Source organism: Electrona antarctica (assembly GCF_951216825.1).
Source record: "Electrona antarctica genome assembly, chromosome: 21".
Lineage (NCBI taxonomy): Eukaryota > Metazoa > Chordata > Actinopteri > Myctophiformes > Myctophidae > Electrona > Electrona antarctica.
The window spans coordinates 3,682,302-3,699,357 of record NC_136802.1 but is presented as its reverse complement, the minus strand read 5'-3'; the positions used below and the strand labels follow the sequence as shown (position 1 = coordinate 3,699,357).

The 17,056-nt window shown below is 40.9% G+C and overlaps 1 protein-coding gene across 2 annotated transcripts in view; it reads left to right on the top strand.

Annotated features, from left to right (window-relative positions):
• The first annotated feature begins 208 nt into the window (after nt 1-208).
• Nucleotides 209-17,056, top strand: part of stau1 (staufen double-stranded RNA binding protein 1) — a 57,554-nt gene continuing 40,706 nt past the window's right edge. For both annotated transcript variants that reach the window (XR_013788574.1, XM_079490371.1), the window contains exons 1-2: nt 209-424; nt 12,988-13,130. The gene's annotated coding sequence lies outside the window, so the exon portion shown is untranslated. The remainder of the gene's footprint in view (nt 425-12,987; nt 13,131-17,056) is intronic.

Sequence of the window (17,056 nt, the reverse complement as noted above, 5' to 3'; positions counted from 1 at the left end):
GAATCACTAATAAGCACGCACGCAACACACACATTAAGTAATGAATGAATGAATGAATGAATGAATGAATGAATGAATGAATGAATCAATCAATCAATCAATCAATCAATCAATGTATGTATAATTTGTAAACACTTGTTTACACCACCATGATCTCGAAGTGAATGTATAGTAGTCACACACACACACACACGCACGCACACGCGCACGCGCACGCACGTGATGTCACTTCCTGTGCATCCAGCCCTGGTGTGTCAGTTCATTCTCTTTAGTGTTTGCCTTGTGTACGCGCACTGCTGCCTTAGCTCCTTTTATACAGTCAATACACACACATACAGTACAGCACCTTTATGGAGGCATATTAATAAACACACACACACACACACACACACACACACTGAGGGACGGAGGACTGAAGCACGAGGTGAGGATATCATTAGAGCTTCTTATTGTTTTAATGTTGTGTCGAAGCTTCCTTCCTTCCTCTCTAGTGGAGGAGGAGGAGGAGGCTGGCTGGCTAACACTGAAACATATACATGTATTCTTCCTCATTTAATTTCAGCAAAGAGAACGTCGGCTCTGTTTGAAGATACTTTGCAACACATAATATGTCGTGTTGTTGCACTGATACAACGCCCGGTGTGTGTGTTGTGTGTGTGTGTGTGTGAGAGAGAGAGAGAGAGAGAGAGAGAGACAGACCTGACATTAAAGTTCCATTCCTGACTGTTAGCATGATGCTATGCTATTAGCTGTTAGCTGTTAGCCTAGCTAGGACGAAGAGGGCCATTGATTGATTGATTGAAGTGTTTATTTACAGTTTGGGAGAATCTCAGTACATGAGAGAAGGTCTTTACGGCTCTATAGCAGTGATTCTCAGTCCGTTTGATGTCGAGGACCCCCAGTTCGACATGCATTAGGCTACGGACCCCCATTTAATGACAATACTATCTCTGGGACCCCCAGTTTATGTTGTAAAATCAATGTTAATTCAACTCTGAGAGTGTGCAAATGGAACCAAATGGACCCGTTAGGGTCAGTTTGGTTCCATGTGTAGTTGTGTACACTCTCAGAGTTACCGACCCATAAGGGTCCATTTGGTTCCATGTGTACACTCTCAGAGTTACAGACCCATAAGGGTCCATTTGGTTCCATGTGTACACTCTCAGAGTTACAGACCCATAAGGGTCCATTTGGTTCCATGTGTACACTCTCAGAGTTACAGACCCATAAGGGTCCATGTGTACACTCTCAGAGTTACAGACCCATAAGGGTCCATGTGTACACTCTCAGAGTTACAGACCCATAAGGGTCCATTTGGTTCCATGTGTACACTCTCAGAGTTACAGACCCATAAGGGTCCATGTGTACACTCTCAGAGTTACAGACCCATAAGGGTCCATTTGGTTCCTAACTTCCTTCATTGATGATTGATTGAAGTATTTATAAACAGTTTGCAGAATTACAGTACATTTCAAGCACAACTCGATACAACTCAGCTGTGAGTGGACGACACCATAAAGCATTACACTTGTTTACAAGAGGGTCCACCTTGTTCAATTCATCATAGATAGTACCAAGGTATGGTCAGTGACGTCATAGCCAAGCGTCGTCTGTCTCTGTCTTTCTTCTGATGACGCGGAGGCTTCTGATTTGTTGAGGAAGGAAGGCCATTCATTGGTCCATTTTTGTTGTTGAATATATCATTGTACCACAATGAATAATTATAATAAAAATCACACCTGTGTGAAGTGAGGGGCGCTACTATATTAAAGTCTAACTCATATATAGCTGATGTAATGGTGATGTAAAACAAACATTAAACGCCATTAACAATAAAGAGACAATATGACAAATTACACATTATTACGTAACTTTTCCCTTCCTTTTCAACGGCGTTTACAAAACAAACATTGAACTAAAGACAAACATTAAACCTGTGTATAGGAGGGGCTAGCGCCCCTCAAAATAATAAGAGTGTGTGTGTGTGTGTGTGTGTGTGTGTGTGTGTGTGTGTGTGTGTGTGTGTGTGTGTGTGTGTGGTGTGTGTGGTGTGTGTGTGTGTGTGTGTGTGTGTGTGTGTGTGTGCGCGCGCGCAAACATAGTCTTTTTATTCTAAATGATAAGCTCGGCGTACAAGTGGTTAATAACAATAATGAATTATTGTTGTGACAGCCCTGTGTATGGTTGCCATGGTGATGTCATTACAATTTACAATTTAGGCATTTAGCAGACGCTCTTAATCCAGAGCGACTTACAATAGGCAAGAACAAAAAGCATGGGAATACATCACATATGTAACAAAATGCATTTATCGCGAAACATGCGTAAGCTAAGACCGTGACTAGAACATATCTATATAATGACACTATACATATAAACTATAACTAGAACATATCTATATAATGACACTATACATATAAACTACACATATGTGCTATACTATGCTGTACATATATACTATGAAGTGCTATGACTACATACAATGCACTTATTGTGCTGTCTACATGACATGCTATAAGTCTGTTTCAAATGCTATATAAGTCTAAGAAGTGCTGTCTAAGGGGGTAGGGTAAGTGCTATGGGCCATGATGGAGTCTGAAGAGGTGGGTTTTCAGACTACGGCGGAAGATCGGGAGTGATGCTGCAGTTCTGATTGCAACGGGAAGTGCATTCCACAGTTTTGGGGCCAGAAGGGAGAAGAGTTTGGGACGTGTGGAGCGTTGTCCCGGCGTTTTTAGTGAGGGTACTTCCAGCTTCCCTGCGTTGGCTGATCTGAGTGCGCGGGAGGGTTTGTAGGGTTCAATCATGCTGGCAAGATATGGGGGAGCCATACCTTTGGTTGCTTTAAATGCCAACATCAGAGTTTTGTATTCTGTGCGGGCAGCGACCGGGAGCCAGTGCAGGGAGCGGAGCAGGGGGGAGACATGTGAGAAGCAGGGGGGAGACATGTGAGAAATGTCATTGTTTGTGATCCTAGTCTGTGATGGAGATAGTTTGAACGTTAGCATTATTCGCTACCATGCTAACTCCAGCTGATCAATGTTTGCTATTGGTGCTTGTCTTAACCCATTTTGGGCGGGAACCCCTTTTGGTGTTTTAAACATTATGTTATAATTTAGCTATTGAGAAATAGCAGATCTACAAGCTCATAGCGCGCCACCGAGTGGCGCGCTATGAGCTTGTAGATCTGCTATTTTTGAAAAATCGTGAAAATATTTATTTCAGAAAACTGGAGGATTTAGAAGGTTTTTTTTTTTTTAATTCTGAGGTCAGGCCTAATGGGCTAATTCCATTTAGACCTGACGACAGATTCTACAAAATGTCTTCTAAATCATGACAGTTTTCAGAAAAACCCTATGTTTCTATGTCAGAGGTTCTCAAACTATTTCATGTCAAGGACCCCCAGAATTATCTGTATTTGGCCATGGACCCCCTTCTGAAAATGTGTGGTTCCAGGGACCCCCCCCCCCCACCCCCCCAGATAAGAAGCAAAGATATGAGTTAAAAATGTTTGCTTGGAAAGAATATATATATTCAGAGATTTACAACGATTTTTCTAAAATAGCAGATCTACAATCTCGTAGCTATTCTGAGCATGTAGATCTGCTAGTTTAGAACAGATAGAGTTATAAATAATGGTTAAAGTGGTTAAAAGCTATAAGGTGACACAGACTATTAAACCGTTTCACTGCATTTGAAGACGGTGTTTCTTCTCCTGCATACTTTAGCTATTGAAAAATAGCAGATCTACAAAAGCTCATATCTGCTTTTTGAGTGGTGCAACCACTCCAAGGAACAGCAATGTCTGTTCATGAGCACCAGTACCAATAAGTACCAAAAGTGGCGCTGTTGTGCCAGAAACAGAGAGAGAGAGAGATAGTGTTGCACTGTTGCCTGCTAAATGAGAGAGAGAGAGGGGGGGGGGGGGGGATTTGCACCACTCAGTTCACACGGGGGTGATTTTTTTTTTTAAATCGTGACAATTGTGCAAATCTTTGATGTTTATTCTTTCACAGCAAACGTTTTTAACTCATAGCTAAGCAACACATTTTCAGATGATGTCCAAATACAGACAATTCACTCTTCGCTAAGTCCCACCCAAGCCCGTTGTTGGCCAATACCACGTTATCGACGGTTACTAAGGTAGGATACTGGTCACGCTTGCATGCTGGTCAAATACCTGGCTCTCATAGACTTCCATTGTAACGGGGAAACAGCTCTCAAAGTCAGTCAGTTAGCACATAAGCAAACACAACAAAAGCTGATTCTGACAGTTTATGACATCAGGAAAACTCATGCCGTTTTATTTTCGTCTTTTGATAGATTTATAAAGTAACTATTTTGGTTGGAGATATACAGTGAAGCGGTTCTGGTGTTCCCAACTCTCGTTTGTAAACAAGTCGCCATGCTGTTTGAGATGCACCCAGCTGCAGTCCCAGACATTTCTCCTAAAGTGTCTCCCTCAAACGCGTCCAAAATTGTGTATGGTGTTTGCGACAAGTGGACGAGATCAAATACATTTGTTTACATCCAACGACCTGGATGGAAGGCTGAGACCGAGGCTACTTCAGAAGTGAGTGTACAGATTTGGACCAATCAGATCATTTTGTAGGCAAACCGGAACTTCTTTCCACACAAACTTGTCAGGGTTGCCAGGTCTGCTTATTTCCCGCTACTTTTGGCTTAAGGCTAATAATTAGTGTATGTAATACATTACCAAAACAATAATTATCATAGACATAGGCCTACATAGTATTTATAATGATAAATGCATACAATCTTTTTATTATGATTATATATGGTCATATTATTGTGTTTGTTTTGGCTTGTTTTTCTTGATTTGGCTTTAAGAGTTGGCTTGTTTTTGGAGGTCGGTTGGCTTATTTCTCTCACACAATGTGGCAACACTGAAGTCAAAACAAAAAAACGACAACGTTGACATTTTTTATTAAAAATAAAACCACATGAGTTTTCCTGATGTCATAAACGGTCAGAATCAGCTTAGTGTTCTAAAAGAGTGACTTTGAGAGCTGTTCCCCCGTTACAATAGAAGTCAATGAGAGCCTATTTTTATTTCTAATATGTACTATTAAACTGCACAACGGAGCGAAATAATTAATGGAACGGACTAGTTTTCTCATAACAAGGTAAGAAAACAAACCCTCTTTCTGAGGTCCACACATGCTGTACAGCAAATATATTTATTGACACTGCTTAAACATTTTGACCAGCATTGCAAGCGTGACCAGTATCCTACCTTAGTAACCGTCGCTAACGTGGTATTGGCCAACAACGGGCTTGGGTGGGACTTAGCGAAGAGCTAATTCTGGTGGAGGTCCTTTCCTTTCCTTGACGTGAAATAGTTTGACAACCACGCTGACATAGAAACATTGAGAGAACTGTCACGATGACATTTTGTGGAACACGGGTTAACTGGATTAGATCAATTGTAAATGCATTCAATTGGATTATCGGGATCCATAATAACAGCCGGTTGAGTTGAGGTTGGAACAGCGATCAATACCTTTAATCTGTCAGTGTCCAGACTGTCCGCCCACTGGCTTTCATCATGTTATCCCATTTCGGACGGGAACCCCTTTTGGTGTTTTACGCATAATGTTATACTTGTCTTTAGCTATTGAAAAATAGCAGATCTACAAGCTCGTGGCGCGGCACGAGCTTGTAGATCTGCTATTTTTTTTATAAATCGTGTTATGAAATACTTTGAGAACCACTGATATAGAAACATAGGGTTTAACCCTGTGAGAACCACTGATATAGAAACATAGGGTTTAACCCTGTGAGAACCACTGATATAGAAACATAGGGTTTAACCCTGTGAGAACCACTGATATAGAAACATAGGGTTTAACCCTGTGAGAACCACTGATATAGAAACATAGGGTTTAACCCTGTGAGAACCACTGATATAGAAACATAGGGTTTAACCCTGTGAGAACCACTGATATAGAAACATAGGGTTTAACCCTGTGAGAACCACTGATATAGAAACATAGGGTTTAACCCTGTGAGAACCACTGACATAGAAACATAGGGTTTAACCCTGTGAGAACCACTGACATAGAAACATAGGGTTTAACCCTGTGAGAACCACTGACATAGAAACATAGGGTTTAACCCTGTGAGAACCACTGACATAGAAACATAGGGTTTAACCCTGTGAGAACCACTGACATAGAAACATAGGGTTTAACCCTGTGAGAACCACTGATATAGAAACATAGGGTTTAACCCTGTGAGAACCACTGATATAGAAACATAGGGTTTAACCCTGTGAGAACCACTGATATAGAAACATAGGGTTTAACCCTGTGAGAACCACTCACATAGAGACATAAGGTTTAACCCTGTGAGAACCACTGACATAGAGACATAGGGTTTAACCTTGTGAGAACCACTGACATAGAAACATATTGTCCCTGGAACAACATATTTTCAGATGTCGGCAGCCAATTACATATAATTTTTGAGGTACTTGTTGTTATGAAATACTTTGAGAACCACTGATATAGAAACATAGGGTTTAACCCTGTGAGAACCACTGACATAGAAACATAGGGTTTAACCCTGTGAGAACCACTGACATAGAAACATAGGGTTTAACCCTGTGAGAACCACTGACATAGAGACATAGGGCCCTATTATGCGTGTCTTAAGTACCAGGTCTTATGACTTAACTTAAGACCTGGAGGCGTGGTCAATGCTGTTTGGCCACTCAGAATAGCCAAATGGCATTGATCACGCCTCCAGGTCTTAAGTTAAGTAATAAGACCTGGTACTTAAGACATGCATAATAGGGCCCATAGGGTTTAACCCTGTGAGAACCACTGACATAGAAACGTAGGGTTTAACCCTGTGAGAGCCACTGATATAGAAACATAGGGTTTAACCCTGTGAGAACCACTGACATAGAAACATAGGGTTTAACCCTGTGAGAACCACTGACATAGAAACATAGGGTTTAACCCTGTGAGAACCACTGACATAGAAACATAGGGTTTAACCCTGTGAGAACCACTGATATAGAAACATAGGGTTTAACCCTGTGAGAACCACTGACATAGAAACATAGGGTTTAACCCTGTGAGAACCACTGACATAGAAACATAGGGTTTAACCCTGTGAGAACCACTGACATAGAAACATAGGTTTTAACCCTGTGAGAACCACTGACATAGAAACATGAGGTTTAACCCTGTGAGAACCACTGACATAGAAACATAAGGTTTAACCCTGTGAGAACCACTGACATAGAAACATAGGGTTTAACCCTGTGAGAACCACTGACATAGAGACATGAGGTTTAACCCTGTAGGAACCACTGACACAGAAACAAGGTTTTTCAGAAAACTGTCAGGATTTAGAAGACGTTTTGTAGAATCTTGTCTCAGGTCTAAAATGGGTCGTTATCTCCTATTATTATCCTGTTCCACAACAAGCACACTTCCCACAACGAAGGGGATTGTTTATTTGTTTATTGTTTATTTGTTTATTTTATTTTAGTCTTATCAGCCAATGATGTGCAATATTATATTATCTGGGTTGAAAGGAGCCGCAACTTAAGCAACTTGAATGCTGGACTCTATACATCTGTGATCTCTGCTGCACCTAAAGTTGCAATGGAGCCCACTCATGAAACTTGAAACCATTTACCCATTTAGGCCTGACGTCGATTTTTTTTAAAAAAAATGACAGTTTTCTGAAAAACCCTATGTTTCTGTATCAGTGGTGCTCAATATTTCATGTCAAGGACCCCAAAAATTATATGCAATATGCCTCCGCACCCCATCTGAAAATATGTTGTTCCAGGGACCTCCCCAGAAGCAAAGGTTTGAGTTAAAATGTTCACTCTGTGATAATATATATTCAAAGATTTGAGGCACATTTTCATGATTTTTCAAAAATAGCAGACCTACAAGCTCATAGCTATGAGCTCATAGCTATGAGCTTGTAGATCTGCTATTTTTCAATAGCTAAATTATAACATAATGTTTAAATCACCGAAAGGGGTTCCCACCCAGAATGGGGTTTAAAGGGACACTTAATTCACCCTTTTTTGCAACCATATCTTATGAGAGACGAACACTTTCCTGGGGTTTTTAATTATGTGCGTAATATGTGTGTTTTTAGATATTTTAGTATTTCCAAGTGTCAATGATGTCGTGGACACTGGGCTCACATACTTCCCGGACTACACGTTGTCTCAGTAGGACAGCCTCCCCCTCCTATCTACAAGGAGGAGGAGCGGTGCACCAAAGCATTATGGGAACTGTAGTCCAGGCCTGGCTGTCACTCTGTGCTGTGCTACAAGCTTGTAGAGCTGCTATTTTGGGAAAATCGTGCAAATCTTTGAATATACATAACAGTACACTGAATTATTCTTTTAAAGCGAACCCTTTTAAATTCAAAGCTTCGGGGGCTCCCTGGAACTAAATGTTTTGAGATGCCAGCAAATTACATATAATCTTTGGGGTCCTTGACATGAAAATGTTTGAGAACGACTGACAGAAACATGAGGTTTTTCAGAAAACTGTCAGGATTTAGAAGACATTTGTAGAATCGGCCTCTGGTCTTAATTGTTTAACCCATTTTGACCTGAGATCAGATTCTAAAAATGTCTTCTACATCCTGACAGTTTCTGAAAAAGCTATGTTTCTATGTCAGTCGTTCTTCGATTTAAAAAAAATAGCAGACCTACAAGCTCGTAGCGCGCCACTCGGTGGCGCGCTATGAGCGCAGTGCAGGTGGCGCAGGTGGCTATACCTATGGCTTCTAAAGGTGTTTAATGACTGGGTCAATGCAGCGTAGTGCAGATGGCTATACCTATGGCTTCTAAAGGTGTTTAATGACTGGGTCAATGCAGCATGGTGCAGATGGCTATACCTATGGCTTCTAAAGGTGTTTAATGACTGGGTCAATGCAGCATAGTGCAGATGGCTATACCTATGGCTTCTAAAGGTGTTTAATGACTGGGTCAATGCAGCGTAGTGTAGATGGCTATACCTATGGCTTCTAAAGGTGTTTAATGACTGGGTCAATGCAGCGTGGTGCAGATGGCTATACCTATGGCTTCTAAAGGTGTTTTAATGACTGGGTCAATGCAGTGTAGTGCAGATGGCTATACCTATGGCTTCTAAAGGTAGCGTAGTGCAGATGGCTATACCTATGGCTTCTAAAGGTGTTTAATGACTGGGTCAATGCAGCATGGTGCAGATGGCTATACCTATGGCTTCTAAAGGTGTTTAATGACTGGGTCAATGCAGCATAGTGCAGATGGCTATACCTATGGCTTCTAAAGGTGTTTAATGACTGGGTCAATGCAGCATGGTGCAGATGGCTATACCTATGGCTTCTAAAGGTGTTTAATGACTGGGTCAATGCAGCGTAGTGCAGATGGCTATACCTATGGCTTCTAAAGGTGTTTAATGACTGGGTCAATGCAGCGTGGTGCAGATGGCTATACCTATGGCTTCTAAAGGTGTTTAATGACTGGGTCAATGCAGCATGGTGCAGATGGCTATACCTATGGCTTCTAAAGGTGTTTGCGGCTAGGTTGAAAGCAGGGCCGAGTGATATATGACTTCAAATCAATGTATTATTTTAAAATTATTGCCTCGATTACGATTAATGAACGATTATTTCTAAACGGAATAGAATCTGTAGAAATGGCAGATCTACAAGCTCGCAACGTGGTGCGATGTGACACGCTTTGAGCTTGAAGATCAGCTATTTCTGCATGCCACCATTGTACATTGAAGTATAGGGGCGGCAGTGGCTTAAGGGGTAGAGTGACCGCAGTTCGAACCCGGGTTCGAAGTGTCCTTGAGCAAGACTCTGAACCCCTAATAGAGAGTGTGCACATGCTTAAAGTGAATGGCACATCGAGTGGCACATCGAGTGGCACATCGAGTGGCAAAGCAACAGGCAAAGTGAGTTTAACATTGTTTAATGTTGTTTAATGCAATCAGATATGACTTTTCTGTGTGGATGTATGGGGCTGTCGAGGCCACTTAGTAGGCGTTCCTGCATAACTTCCGGGTTTGTTGATGATGTCATGGCATACCCTGACCCTCTATTGCTCCCGATGTGCCGGTTGGTGCCTTGCACGGTTTCCTCCGCCGTGTGTGTGTGTGTGTGTGTGTGTGTGTGTGTGTGTGTGTGTGTGTGTGTGTGTGTGTGTGTGTGTGTGTGTGTGTGTGTGTGTGTGTGTGTGTGTGTGTGTGTGTGTGTGTGTGTGTGTGTGTGTGTGTGTGTGTGTGTGTGTGTGTGTGTGTGTGTGTGTGTGAGAATGTAATGCACTGTACCATCTCTGTAAAGCGCCTTGGATAAAGGCGCTATATAAATGCACCATTTATGTATAATACCACTACATTATATTAAGTGGTTAATCAGACTAAATAACCAATTTAAATCTTTTAGAACAAGTGTCGAAACATTTGATATATTAGACCAATACTTGCTTATTATTGGTTCCAAATGCAGGCTTGAATATATTTTTGGGCCCAGGGCCTATTTCCCCCCCCCCCTTTTCTTCAGAATCTGTGAAATTAATTAGAAAGAACATTTGGCTTTGATAACTGAATCTCCTCCATGCTTGGGGTGCATACATACAGCATTGTAAGAGAATGGATTGCACTATATTTTATTTTCCTCCTTAGGGTATTTTTGTGAAACTAAACTATGCCAGGAAAATCCTCTTGACCCAGTTATATATTTATATTTTTTCACCACTGACTCAGACATTTCTGTTTTGGGCACTTCATACCTGGGTGGGCGGCTAAAAATACATATATCTGTGTGTGTGTGTGTGTGTGTGTGTGTGTGTGTGGTGGGGGGGCGGGGGGGACCGGCCAACACAATGGCCTACCAGGCTAGTTTCAGAACAATGCCTTGTGGGAGTCTTCCCTCAAAAGTAGAAACTATTTTAGTTTCAACATTTCAACACAAACGTTGACCTCCTACTAGGCCTTGGGCTGGAAATAGAGTAGGGATGCACCGAAAGGGAAAGTCCCAATATGATTAATATTTATCTTTTTGAGTGGTGTAAACCACTCCTACAACTGGCTTTGTTAGTGCAGAAAAAATGAGCATGGTTGCTATGTTCACCCTGTTCACCCGGGTGTGATTTCATTACGTCAGACATGATTTCATTACGTCAGACAGGCTATATAAGACCTTACACCACTCAGTTCACACGGGTGTGATTTTTTTTTCCTACCATTGCTGTCATGGCCGTACCTTAACCCATTTTGGGCGGGAACCCCTTTTGGTGTTTTAAACATTATGTTATAATTTAGCTATTGAAAAATAGCAGATCTACAAGCTCATAGCACGCCACCGAGTGGCGCGCTACGAGCTTGTAGATCTGCTATTTTCGAAAAATCGTGAAAATATTTATTTCAGAAAACTGGAGGATTTAGAAGATTTTTTTTTTATTTCGACGTCAGGCCTAAATGTGACCAGGTCTAGCAAAATGGTCACAAATGGGATAAAGCTACCTGATTTATGGCAAAATAAATAGTTATGGTAAAACTTTACTTAAATAATAATCACTATTATGGGTCCATAACACATTTATTCAGCTCTTTTGAATGCATTAATTGCATACACACTATTCGGTGATATATTTTCTTCCTATTCGGGCCGAAACCGAATGGGCCGAAAATGCATTTTTCTTCTGACAAATATTTTCTGCGGCCGAATATTCGTTGCATCACTAAAATAGAATTATTCAAACCTGCTTTTAGAACCAATAGCTGTAGAATAAGCGAATATTGGAGAAGCATTTTTCATTTTCTTCCTTATATTATGACCCAGTCTAGGAACAAACACGACCACAGTCGTAACATACTGTATGTCAACGTTCGACACAAACACATTCTAATCGATTTTTCAATTAATTATTAGTCTAATTAACTACTTAATTAATATAATATAGGATTATTATTATACTTCAATGTCCAATGGTGGCATGCAAAAATAGCAGATCTTCAAGCTCAAAGCGTCACAACATCGCATCATGTTGTGAGCTTGTAGGTCTGACATTTCTATTCTCTTTCAAAAATAATATTGTTCTTTAACCCATTTTGACCTGAGATCAGATTGTAAAAATGTCTTCTAAATCCTGACAGTTTTCTGAAAAAGCTATGTTTCTGTGTCAGTCGTTATTTGATTTTTCAAAAATAGCAGACCTACAAGCTCGTAGTACTGCATAGGACTGTACTGCATACTATGGATAACTACGGTTGTTTTACATCAGCAGGCAGCACAGCATACTAGTGAAGCTGTCAGGCACAGGCCAATCTAAGTAATCGGCAAAATAAAGGATGAAACTGCGCCCTCTGCTGTTCGTTTCCTTTGGAGATCTGTGATTCTCAACCAGGTCCTTGAAAAGGTTCCAGGTTAAAGATCTATAACTGTTGAGAGTGTAAAATTAAATCATTTAATTTTACGCTCCAGAGTTAAATTATTGTTAAACAGCTGAATTATTTCATTCACAAGGAGTTCACAATTTGATAATGTAGATTAGAAGAATAGTTATTTTGATCTGTTATCTCCTATTGTACAACAGTATGGACAAAATATTGTCCAACGACAACAACATATTCTAGTTATTGTTAGTCTACAGTTTTGGGTCTGAAAGGCTAATATGGTCCGTGGCTCAAATGGGTCTGAGAGGCTAAATGTCATCAAATGGTGGTCCGTGGCTCAGATGGGTCTGAGAGGCTAAATGTCATCAAATGGTGGTCCGTGGCTCAGATGGGTCTGAGAGGCTAAATGGCATCAAATGGTGGTCCATGGGTCTGAGAGGCTAAATGTCATCAAATGGTGGTCCGTGGCTCAAATGGGTCTGAGAGGCTAAATGTCATCAAATGGTGGTCCGTGGCTCAGATGGGTCTGAGAGGCTAAATGTCATCACATGATCCTCCATAGTTCTAAATCCATTGTTCGTTCTCTCTGTTTCAGGCAGAGCTTTGCAGTCACATCTCTACAACCATCCATCCAGTTCCTGAAGCTCTGGGCCGGTCCGTTGACCCGCCCGCTCGCCACTGCACTGCAAAGCTCTCCCCCTGAACGACCACGGCCTTCGTCTGACCCCGCCCCCAACGGTACGGTACGCCTGTCACTCACAACTATTACCGTATTGTCACAAATATAAGACCACTCTGATTATAAGACGACCACCCATTTTTCAAGACTCATTTGTGGGAAAAGAACATTGAATGTCATATAGTCTAGTCCCTGATTATAATACAATTTAGGCATTTAGCAGACACTCTTAATCCGGAGCGACTTACATTAAGCAAGAACAAAAAGCATGGCAATACATCACATACATAAAAAGTAGTTATCATAAAACATGTGTAAGCTAAGAGCGTAACAGTGGAATATCTATATAATGAAACTATACATATAAAAACTATACATACTATACTATAAAGTGCTATGACTACATAAAATGCAATTCTAGTGCTGTCTACGTAACATTTAGTCTGATAGGATACGCTGTTTTTTAGGATATTTCTATTGGAAATTCATATATATTCAGCAATAGGGTACATTGTCGCTAATCGAAAAACAGTCTTATATTCAGCAATAGGGTACATTGTCGCTAATCGAAAAACAGTCTTATATTCAGCAATAGGGTACATTGTCGCTAATCGCAATTATTTGAGACAATTGCAATATAGTTTTTGAATAATCGGCAGTCGTTTCCACGTTGAAAAGTGTTCATGCGTTTTTAAAAAGTAGCAGAAATGGCAGATCAAACAAGCTTTCAACACGTGTTGTAAGATTGTAGCTAATATTTTCTCCCTACTTTGTACATTTATTTGGAAAGAAATAAATATTAACACATTGTGTGCCCTTTCAACAATTTCAAAATAGGGACCCAGGGTGCCCAATATATATTTTTTTTTAATAAAAAAACACATAGCGGTAATAGGCCTATCTCACAGCCCCCTTTCCACGCCCACTTCCGGTAGCTAGTGGTGTCATTTAACATTAGGCATTTACACTTTTTTTCTCTGGAGAATCTAAATACATTTCCTAATGTTAAAATGTCAAAGACCGATAATAATATGAAGAAAACACAATGGTATAACAACTCAAATAAGTAGAATAAACCTTACCTTTACAAAACGGTAGTTTGTGGCTTGTGAAAATACCTCTTTTAACATGGAAGCCTATGGACCGCAAAAAAAATAACACCACTAGCTGTAAAAGGGGGCGTAAAAAGGGGGCGGGGAAATGCTGTGAGATAGGCCCATTCCCAGGATGTCTGTGGCGTGTCCGTGTCACATCTGCCCTGTGCAATCTGTGATTACGAAGCCTAAAGACCAAACCACACCAAAGGGTCGGGACAAAACGGGTTTTAAGGTAAACCACACCGATGCAACTCATTGGGTTCCATTGGTGTGGTTTACCTTAAAAAACGTTTTGTCCCGACCCGACCCTTTGGGTTGGTTTGGGCAAACAGAAGTACAAATTGTAATTTGTAACATTCCAATGTTCAATGCAAAAAAACAACAATTAAATCGTTAATCGCGATTATTTGTGACCGTTTCTGACCGAGGCTAAGTCATTGAAAAGAAAAATATATTTTTTCGTTTGTTCATGTCACATCATAGCAGGGAATCATAGCTTCAAATTGACATATTGGTTGTTCAGTTTGACCCACCAGTTTTGGAGATATGGCTTATAGAGTAATGTCTTGCAGAGAAGAGTTGAGAAAACAGGCTTGAATGGTTCACTTCTGTGGTCTCTAACATTACACCTAGCTACATGTTTAAGCATTTATTTCATATTTACATGTCTTCTGTGGTCTCTAACATTACACCTAGATACATGTTTAAGCATTTATTTCATATTTACATGTCGATTTCAGCTCTGACACTTATTCCAGACAAGCTCTAGTCTGCCTGTGCTATTAACTCATTTTGGATTAAAATAAAAATCAGGGCACGGTGGCACAGTCTGTACTAGTGCTATCGCCTCACAGCTCGAAGGTCCTGGGTTCGATTCCCGTTCGGGACGCTGTGGGCGCTGGCGGTGTGTCCTCTCCTCCGCGTCATCAGTGCCCATACCCGAGGCGGGGTTGGCGAAAGGGCCTTTCTGTGTGGAGTTTGCATGTTCTCCCTGTGTCCCCCCCTCACAAAAACATGCAGTAGTCCTGGTCTCTAAACTGCCTCCCCCTGGCCAGCCGGGGTGCCTGATGGAGGGTGAAAGGAACTGGTTGGAATAACGTGTTCCTTCCACCCGCTACGTCCAACCAGGGAAACTCCCCCCTGTCAGGTGTAAAGGTGCGACTTTGACACTCATGCATGAAGGAAGCATGAGTTCAAGTCTGTTGCTCTCCCCAGGTTGGCGGAGGGTGTGTAGAGCCCAGGATCACATTAGATAATTGACACAGGGGTGAAAAATGCGTTACAAAATCGTGGGATAACAGTTAGTCGTGTACAGTACAGTACAGTACAGTACAGTACAATACAGTACAGTACAGTACAGTTTGTCTTCTACATAGTGGGATAACAGTTAGTCTTGTACAGTACAGTACAGTACAGTACAGTACAGTACAGTTAGTCTTCTACATAGTGGGATAACAGTTAGTCTTGTACAGTACAGTACAGTACAGTTAGTCTTCTACATAGTGGGATAACAGTTAGTCTTGTACAGTACAGTACAGTACAGTTAGTCTTCTACATAGTGGGATAACAGTTAGTCTTGTACAGTACAGTACAGTTAGTCTTCTACATAGTGGGATAACAGTTAGTCTTGTACAGTACAGTACAGTACAGTACAGTACAGTACAGTACAGTACAGTACAGTTTGTCTTCTACATAGTGGGATAACAGTTAGTCGTGTACAGTACAGTACAGTACAGTACAGTACAATACAGTACAGTACAGTACAGTTTGTCTTCTACATAGTGGGATAACAGTTAGTCTTGTACAGTACAGTACAGTACAGTACAGTACAGTACAGTTAGTCTTCTACATAGTGGGATAACAGTTAGTCTTGTACAGTACAGTACAGTACAGTTAGTCTTCTACATAGTGGGATAACAGTTAGTCTTGTACAGTACAGTACAGTACAGTTAGTCTTCTACATAGTGGGATAACAGTTAGTCTTGTACAGTACAGTACAGTACAGTTAGTCTTCTACATAGTGGGATAACAGTTAGTCTTGTACAGTACAGTACAGTACAGTTAGTCTTCTACATAGTGGGATAACAGTTAGTCTTGTACAGTACAGTACAGTACAGTTAGTCTTCTACATAGTGGGATAACAGTTAGTCTTGTACAGTACAGTACAGTACAGTACAGTTAGTCTTCTACATAGTGGGATAACAGTTAGTCTTGTACAGTACAGTACAGTACAGTTAGTCTTCTACATAGTGGGATAACAGTTAGTCTTGTACAGTACAGTACAGTACAGTTAGTCTTCTACATAGTGGGATAACAGTTAGTCTTGTACAGTACAGTACAGTACAGTTAGTCTTCTACATAGTGGGATAACAGTTAGTCTTGTACAGTACAGTACAGTACAGTACAGTACAGTACAGTACAGTACAGTACAGTACAGTACAGTACAGTTAGTCTTGCCGCCCATGACTGTCTCTGTATCAAAAAAAAAGTCTCATATTTGCGTGACAATTAATCCTACATAAACGTGTAATCCTCAGCTCTACTCATACATAAACGTGTAATCCTACATAAACGTGTAATCCTCAGCTCTACTCATACATAAACGTGTAATCCTACATAAACGTGTAATCCTACATAAACGTGTAATCCCCACAGCTCTACTCATACATAAACGTGTAATCCCCACAGCTCTACTCATACATAAACGTGTAATCCTCAGCTCTACTCCTACATAAACGTGTAATCCCCACAGCTCTACTCATACATAAACGTGTAATCCTACATAAACGTGTAATCCCCACAGCTCTACTCATACATAAACGTGTAATCCCCACAGCTCTACTCATACATAAACGTGTAATCCTCAGCTCTACTCATACATAAACGTG